This window comes from Lissotriton vulgaris, chromosome 1_1, assembly GCF_964263255.1.
Source record: "Lissotriton vulgaris chromosome 1_1, aLisVul1.2, whole genome shotgun sequence".
NCBI lineage: Eukaryota > Metazoa > Chordata > Amphibia > Caudata > Salamandridae > Lissotriton > Lissotriton vulgaris.
Genome location: NC_141685.1, coordinates 247667259 through 247673258, shown reverse-complemented (window position 1 = coordinate 247673258; position 6000 = coordinate 247667259).

Below are 6000 nucleotides of genomic sequence, written 5' to 3'. Positions count from 1 at the left end.
GATCCGAGTGCTGTCGACTTCTTCTGTATCTCCCGACACCTTCCGCAGTCATTAATTGGCTCCATAGGGGGCCGGCATATTGCTCATGAGCTCGCGGGGCCATTGAGCTTTGGATTGCTGGCCCCTGGGCGGTTGAGTTGCGGCCTCCCTGTGAGAGTGGAGCTTATTCTGGTGGTTCACCTGGGCCCGCCTCTATGATGGTGCGGCTGGCTTTCCTTGATTCCTACAACTGCAGCGTGGTGTCCTGTAGCCACGCCTTCTGCGTTTCAGTCATACTTTGCAGAGGCTGACAGCATTTTATTTTTCTCCCCGTCACTGCGCACCTTGAAGCTTGTTTAAGACAGTTTTTACTGGTTATAAAAAAAATGTTTTATTTAAGACTAGCTGTTTTTGGTGTCTTCTGTCATTTACGTTTGCTTCAGTATGGGGGGACATCATCAGAAGCGCAAGCATATTTATCCTGTTTCTTCTCCCACTTCCTTTGGACGGGATGTTGGTGTCTTGGTTGTTCTGGAGCTTTTCTCTCTCCTCTCCTGTTCGTTCTTCCGTGCCTCCCTGGGATCTTTCTCTGGTCCTGCGTGCTTCACAGTCCTCTCCTTTTGAGCCTTTTACTGTCTGTTGATCTCAAATTCTTGTCTTTTAAGGTGGCTTTTCTGGTGGCAATCACCGCAGCTCGGAGGTTGGGTGAACTTTCTGCTTAGCATTGTTCTCCCCCTTTTTTGAGGTTTGTGGACGATGCTGGGATTTTACATCTGGATACTGGTTTTCTGCCGATGTATATTCTACATTTCATGCTTCACAGGAGTTGGTCCTGTGAGAGGATTTAGCACTAATTGTCACTGACAATGGTGTACAGTTGGTGTGATGAAATTGTTGCCGAAGTGGAGGTGACCGGCCAGACAGGTTTTAAAGTTAATGGCTCTAACCAGAGTTCATTTTTATGAACATATCTGGGAGAATTTACCCTGAACTGTATCCAGGGAAGAAAATGCAGCTACATACTTAACTATTTCTTTTATTAAATGTTCACCAGGGCCTGGGCGCAGTTTCTTGAACTGCCATGTTTTTCTCACAAGTGCACCCACGTGCCAGACCTTACCCTCCCCTTTCTATGCACATCAGACACCCCTATGGTAGGGCCAGGGTAGGACATGTACTAAGGTGTATACCATGTCCTGATAGTGAAATAATCTCCATTTCGTTTTTCACTGTTGAAAGGCCATCTTGCCCATAGGATAGAATGAGAAGGCTGTGTAATATGTTTTCCAGCCTATCTTCTCAAAGGCTTAAGATGGAAAGGTGAAGTTTAGTATGCATGAACTCACAATGTAATAACACATCTTTCTATGAAGGTGGTTTTTGTGTTGTGTGTTTATAAGCCACTCTTTTAGAAGTGCTCAAAACATTCATGTGTGTGTCTGCCTGGCTTTGGATTGACTATTTGGATTTGAAAGCAATAGGACCTGGGGAATGTCTTGATCCAGGGCAGGAGGTGACAGCAACAGGCTGACCTGCATCTGGAGTGTAGGGGGAGGTGAAGCCCCTAGAGATGAAGATGCCTGGGTTGCTGCTATAAAACAATTGGCTAATCTCCTGCTGAGTGATTGAGAATCCAGCCCCCCACTAATCAAAGGAAGAAGGTGTCACTGGCAGGGAGGCACCCAGAACTGGTTTGAACAGGGGTCAGTGTCCCCTGAAACACAAAGACTTCAAAGCCATTGAGGGGAATAACTATGAGAGCTGAAGCCCCTGAACTTTAGAGAATGGCTTGATCAAGATTGAGCAAGACTGGAGCTACTTACTTTGCCAAGGAAGAAACAACTGAAGAGACTGAAGGAAAGGACTGACGATTGCTGGGTATTCTGGGGCTGGCTTGAAGTTTGCTGTTTTAACCAAGGAAGGGCTAAAGGGACTTTGCTGTGTCCCCCTGCTTAAAAGGACTTTGCTGTGCGGTGTCCTGCAGTACCTTATCCCCAAGGGCCCGAGTTGAGCTGGCTCCCTGTTGCAGAAACTCAAGAACACTAAAGTTTCCAGGAGAGTCTCAGCGGCGATGTGTGTGCATGTTTGTTGCAACCTGAGACCCTCGTAAAGTGTGCCCTGTGATTGGGGCACCTGGAGTCCAAACAAGAATCAGTGATGCGGTGTGCATGTGCTTTTTTACAGCCTGAACCCCTTTGTGAGGATTGTCCCGTTATCGTGTTCACCGGAATCCAAGTGAGTCGCATCGACACTGTGTGCATGTGCGTTGTGTACTGTGAGTCCTTCGTGAGGATTTGCCTTGTTATTGTGTGCACCGGAATCCAAGTGAGTCTCATCGACGTTGTGTCTATGTGCTTTGTGCACTGTGAGACCTTCGTGAGAATTTGCCCTGTTATCATGTGTATTGAAATCCAAGTGAATCTCATTGACCCTGCAAGCAGGTGCTTGGTGTACCGTGAGACCTTTGTGAGGATTTGCCTTGTTATCGTATGCACCGGAATCCAAGTGAGTCTCATCGACGTTGTGTCTATGTGCTTTGTGCACTGTGAGACCTTCGTGAGAATTTGCCTTGTTATCATGTGTATTGAAATCCAAGTGAATCTCATCGACCCTGTGTGTAGGTGCTTGGTGTACCGTGAGACCTTTGTGAGGATTTGCCTTGTTAACGTGCACCCGGAGTTTAAGTGAGTCTCAGCGATGCTGTGCACTTGCTCTTTGTGTTATTTTATGTTAAATACACTTAAATCGCGCTAAGCTACTTCGTAGAGTGTCCCGGCGCTTGCAAAGGTAAAGGCCAACAGGACCAAAAATGACTAGAACAAGAATGCTTTAAGATGTTTTTTAAACATCACAAGATCCTGAATGCTCTGAGGCGCCCAGGGAAGGGCATTCCAGGCAGCACTAGCTTTCCTAACAAGCGAGAAACCTCCCAGCCTACGGCACTTAAATCTGGGGGTCTGCATCAGGAGTTGCGAGGAAGATCTCAGCTGTCTAGCCGGGGAATAGAAAGCAAATCTATCCTGAAGATACCTAGGCCCATTAACATGCAGGGCCCTATGGGCAATGGAAAGCACCTTGAATTGAATTCGAGCCTCCACAGGAAGCCAGTTCAGGGAGTGCAAATGCGTACGCCCACTGTACCTTTTTGATAGGCCAAGCAGGAGTCTGGCGTCAGCATTTTGAACAACCTGCAGTTTACGTAGCAAGTACCCCGGGATGCCCGCATACTGTGCATTCGCGTTATCCAGCCACGATAAAATTAAAGCACGCACCACTGTTTCCTTAGCTGGACCTGGGAGAAAGGGAAGGAATTTTCTCAGGGATTTCACAGTGCCAAAGCAGGTCCTGACGAGCTTGTTAAATTGTGTCACAAAATTTAGATTTTCCAAGAACCAGATCGCTACATTTTTAGCACTATTGTTCTCTGCACTCGGCAGAGGAAAGCCACAGCTTAGCTCTGAAGTTGGCCGCAAAAAGTTCCATACAACAGAAGCTCAGACTTCCCTTAATTGCACTTCAGCTGGGCCTGGGCCAGCCAATGGAAGACAGAGGCAAGGCAATGTTGTGCCGCCTGGACCAAATCATCCTGCTTTCCCCAAAAGAATAACATCTGGGTATCATCGGCGTAAGCCATCACCTTAGCCCCCAATGATTCCGTCAGAAAAACCAGTGGGGTAACATAGATGTTGAATAACAGGGGACTAAGGGATGAATCCTGCCGGACACCAGTAACCAGCTGCTGACGCTCAGAGGCACAGGGAGGGAGCCAGACCTGCTCGTGCGGGCTTCAAGGAAGGACCTAATCCAACCCCAGACAGAACCAGAGACGCCGATCTCCGAGAGGCGATTTATAAGCAGAGCATGCAGCACTGTGTCAAATGCCGCCGAGAGGTCAAGCATTCCTAATGCAGCCCTCCCGCCGGCATCCAAACACTCTCTTATAGCCTCTGCCCCTTCTACCAAAGCAGATTCCGTACTGAAGGCTCTCCTGAAGCCAGATTGTGCTGGGTGCAGCAGGCCAAATGCCTCAACATAGTTGGTAAGCTGGTTGGTGACTACTTTCTCGCATACCTTGGCTAAACTGGGCGACAGCGAGATAGAGATATAATTCCCGGGTATTGCAGGATCCAGCACCGGCTTCTTGAGAAGAGGGAGAATCAGGGCCTGCTTCCATGACATAGGGACTGTTGCCTCACTGAGGGACATATTAATAATTCGGTGAACTTCCGGATTAATAATGTCAACGGCTGCAGCAAGGAATCTGGCTGCACAAGGGTCCTTAGGGAATCCAGACTTCAAAGCTTTGATGATTTTTAAGGGGAGCCTAAGACCTTCGTGTGGAGTGCCCGGTGATCGCGAACCTGAAGCTCAAGGAAGTCCCAGCGACGCTGTGTGCATGTGCCCTGTGGCAGCCTAAGATCTTCGTAATCGTAGCAGCCTGGTCCGGAAGCCCCGGAGGAGCTGAGCCGCCGGCCCGATTCCGCAGTTCCCAATTCACAAGGATTGCATTGGATGCCCAGCCGCTGGACGAGAAGAGTAGAGTGAATTTGCGCCCCCCAGGTAACGTGTGTCGACTCTGGGGGCGGGGTGCGGGTTCGGAGGGAGACTCTCTCCGACTCTCTCTCATTCCGGCAGCGCAAGCCTCTGTTTCGACTCGTATCGCAGCCTGTATTGCCAAGGGATTGCAATGCGGGACCCCAGAGGGGACGGGACGCTAGCTATTAGCAGCAAACTTATCTGAATGGAGTGATCTATCTTGATCCCCTAAACAGAAGCCCAATTTATAAAGACTTCTTTGCGACAAGATTGCTGTCACAGATCTGCAACAAAACAGATCCGCTATCTGAAATCTCATAATAGAAGAGTATGCTCTCCCACGAATTATGCCAAAGAAGTCCGCATATTAAGTACATCGTTTTTCATTCATTGTGAGAAGTTGGCCTGGTATATGATGATCACTATTCTAGTGAGCACCTTGCACCAGTCCAAACAACCCTTATGGTGATTGGTTGTAAGTCAACCTAATAGACCAGCTATCCTAGGGGTAGCATGGACAAAAGCAGTCTTAGGCTAAACTCAAGAGGGCATGTGAAGCCAGCTGTTTTACCATATGCTATCCTTTTAACATCAAATGAAAGGACACCACACAAGTTATATATTATAAAATATATGTATTTATTACTAGAATAATTCCCTGTACTCTTTATGAGGACAGAAGCACAAGCGTTAAACAAAGAACTTCATATAACATACAAAAGTTGCACAAATATGGATAGGTCGGGTGGCCCCTCAAACCATATACTAAAATAGTGGTATAAGAACCACGTCATGAACAATGGTAAGGCCTAGGGCCTTGAGAATCGCTGGGGCTACACTGGACTAATGAGGGTTAGGTCGGGGGAGACCCACAGAATACGGGTGCAGTGTCTGTAGGCAACCGTGTGCACCAACCGAAGTCAATATTGCATAAAAGTTAGAAAGTTACTGATTTAGAAGTCTTCTGACTGGACTAGAACTTAACCACTTAAAACTAGGACACTAGAGGTGTAAACCACTACAGGAGCACCGGAGTACTCTCGTTACCTCACCCACAGGAAGCGGGTGCATAGGTGTCAAAGTGCGTCGGGTTTCGTCGTGGAGTTCTATGGAGCCTGGAGGAAAAGATGCTGCAGGCGACCAGGAGAGAAGAGTCCGGTTGGATCCAAGGGTGGCTCAAAGATGTAGAGTACCTGAAAGCAGAGGGGACAGAGTCTGGGTCACTAGCCAGTGACCAGGATGAAGCCAGGAAGGAACCAGGCGATGTCGGGTTGCGATCAGATGATGTGGTGAAGTTTGTCTCCACTGCCAAGTAGACCAGGAAGGACCGACAACAACCAGGAGGTGGACACGGACTGTCTTACAAAGGCTCTCGCTGTCGGCGATGTCGGTTCTTGAATCAGAGTCAACAGGCCTTGGCAAATGCATCCCACATAGGATTCGGAGATGGTTCTGGATCGGACCAGCAATGTCAGATCAGCTGCT